Consider the following 2443-nt stretch of genomic DNA (forward strand, 5'->3'; position numbering starts at 1 on the left):
CTGACAAATGGGCTGTTGTGAATTTCCTCTAGATAGTGACATAAAGGAGCCGGGTTGTAGCCTGTGTATCCTGATGAGTCTTCTGGGCTAGAATGGGGAGGGAGGAGCTGACACTTACACCTGAAAAGGCTGTGCCTGTCCTCACACAATGATGTCTCCAGCCCCCTGGTGTGTGTCTGGGGCCAGGCCTGGGCAAGACAGGAGCTTGTGACCAACAGAGACTTTCCTTTGAAGTTTGCCTACTTCAAAGGCAGAAAGAAGTATAAGTAGTGGACCAAAACCTGAGATTTTTAGATTACTTCTGGATCAAGAGGAACCTCTGCCAAGGAGAAGAGCTGAAGAGCTGGAGGAGGAGTACTGCCCCTTTGCCTGTAAGTGTGCATTGCTGGGTTGGTTCAATTTTTTTATTTATTAATTTCTTTATTTATTTCTTTATTTATTTTTTACATTTTTTTATTTTTAATAAAATGCCTTTTATTGGCTACCTGACACTGCAGGGAAAGCCTTAGGGCTCCCCCGGCAGTGCCATTGCTTCAGCAAGCATGGAGCGGCTATGACTGAAGCATTTCATCTCTGTTCCCTGCACGTGTGCAGGGGATAGAGATGAAAGCTCTGCTGTTTTACAGCAGAGCTTACTTTAAAGGTCCCTCTGTCAAACAGCAGAGCATTAACAAACAGCTATGTCCCGGTGGTAGGCACCCCAGGACATAACAGGAGCCAGCCCTGGGGAGTGACAGTCCCCAGGGCCATCAGTGGTTCCATGAGGTGGGCCGCGCGGCCCCCTCCAACAAAAAATTAGCCCCATGGAGGTGGTGGTCCCCAAGCACCAGAGGCCACAGGCCCCCCTGCATTAATTACATTGATAGCTTTGGGGAGTTGGTGGTTCTGGGGCCATCGTGCCTACCTCACTCACTTAAAACTATTTTTGCCCCAAGGGGTGGTTGTTCCTGAGGTGCAGGGAGCTTGCTGCCCCCCCTCTTATTGGGACATCCTTCGAGGGAGGTGGAGGTCCCCGGGGCTTATTAAAGTCCAGGGTGGTGGGCCGTGTCAAGCCCCCTCCTCTATGATGCCCCTGGGATCTGGCCCACCCTGGAGCAATACAAAAAAAAAACACAGGGAGACCAAATTAAAAAAAATATATATCTGAAAAAGCTGAGGAAGAATCCTCTGTCTGTAAAAATCAAATGCTTTTTAGCTCTGGCAGGGTCCTTCAGGGACCCCACCACCAGGGCTAATGGGTCAGGGTGACTCTACCCTGGCCCCTTTTATTTTTTTTCATCTTTTTATCTGGGACTCTCAGTCCCAAGATGGCTGCTAACACTTCCTTGCTAAAGTGTCCGGAGCCAATCAGATATCAACACAGGAACAGTTGTATTCATGGAGGATCTGCCTCCCTATATATATATATTTTTTTGGCCTTAAATTTTTCCAAAACTACTGAACAGATTCACACCTAATCACAAAAGGTGTAAGCTGCAGAACAGAATCTAGCTTTGTGCCACATTTGGTGTAATTCCATTCAGTAGTTCGGGCTGTAGGTGTGTCTAAAGGTCCCATGGAAAAATGGATGGGAAAAATGCATTTTGGGATGCCCTATTTTGTCATTCCCTGCTTGACAGATCACCCCAAATCTTTGAATACAGAAGCTGAACTTAACCAATTATAAGTTTTGAAAATGTTGTGAAGATTTGTCAAGCGGTGCCAAAGTTACACGCTAAACAAAAAACGTTCTTTCTATAGAAACTTGAGTCCAGATGTATCCAGCTCCCAGTTTGCATTTCTTAAAGAGTGAATTTTAAGAAATGCTATTTTAGAAATGCAAAATGGGATGCATCAAAAGTGCAAGTAAGTATTTGCGATTTCTTAAAATTCGCAAACACAATTTGGGATTAGCAAATACCGAATCACAAATCATTTGTGATTCGGTATCTGAAAATCGCAAAATGCGAAAACGGAAACCCGGAACAGCCTGATGACATCACAACCAGGAAGTGAGTCAGCCCATGTTGTTTCCAGGAGCCACACCCACAGGAGCAGGCAGGGAGACACAGACCAGCACCAGGAAGCCAGCCTTGTGATCCAGCCAGGACCAAATTGCAACATGGCCACTGATGGGAAGGTGAAGGACAAGGGAGACAGGAAGCGCAAGCTCAAATTCAGTGAGCTGGAATTGGAGGTGCTCACTGAGGAGGTTGTCAGGAACCATGACAAACTCTTTGAGAAGAACTCACTACAGGTCCCTGAAAGTGAGAAAAGGAAACTCTGGTTGGAAATCTGTGCAGTGGGTGTTGCACAGCGCTCTGTGGAGGAAATTCGCAAGAGATGGTATGACCTGCATTCCCGTGCCAAAGAAAGGGTAGCCAACAGGCTAAAGGAGGCAAGGAGCACAGGAGGAGGACCCCCCCCATCCAGACACCATCCACACCAATGGACGACATGGTGG

General features: G+C 46.9%; 1 pseudogene; it reads left to right on the plus strand.

The window, feature by feature from the left end:
* Window positions 1-568: 568 nt before the first annotated feature.
* LOC138283113 (small nucleolar RNA SNORA64/SNORA10 family) lies at window positions 569-673 on the plus strand (annotated as a pseudogene).
* The last annotated feature ends 1770 nt before the right edge of the window (window positions 674-2443 follow it).

The sequence above is a fragment of the Pleurodeles waltl genome, chromosome 2_2 (genome assembly GCF_031143425.1).
Source record: "Pleurodeles waltl isolate 20211129_DDA chromosome 2_2, aPleWal1.hap1.20221129, whole genome shotgun sequence".
In the NCBI taxonomy this organism is placed as follows: domain Eukaryota; kingdom Metazoa; phylum Chordata; class Amphibia; order Caudata; family Salamandridae; genus Pleurodeles; species Pleurodeles waltl.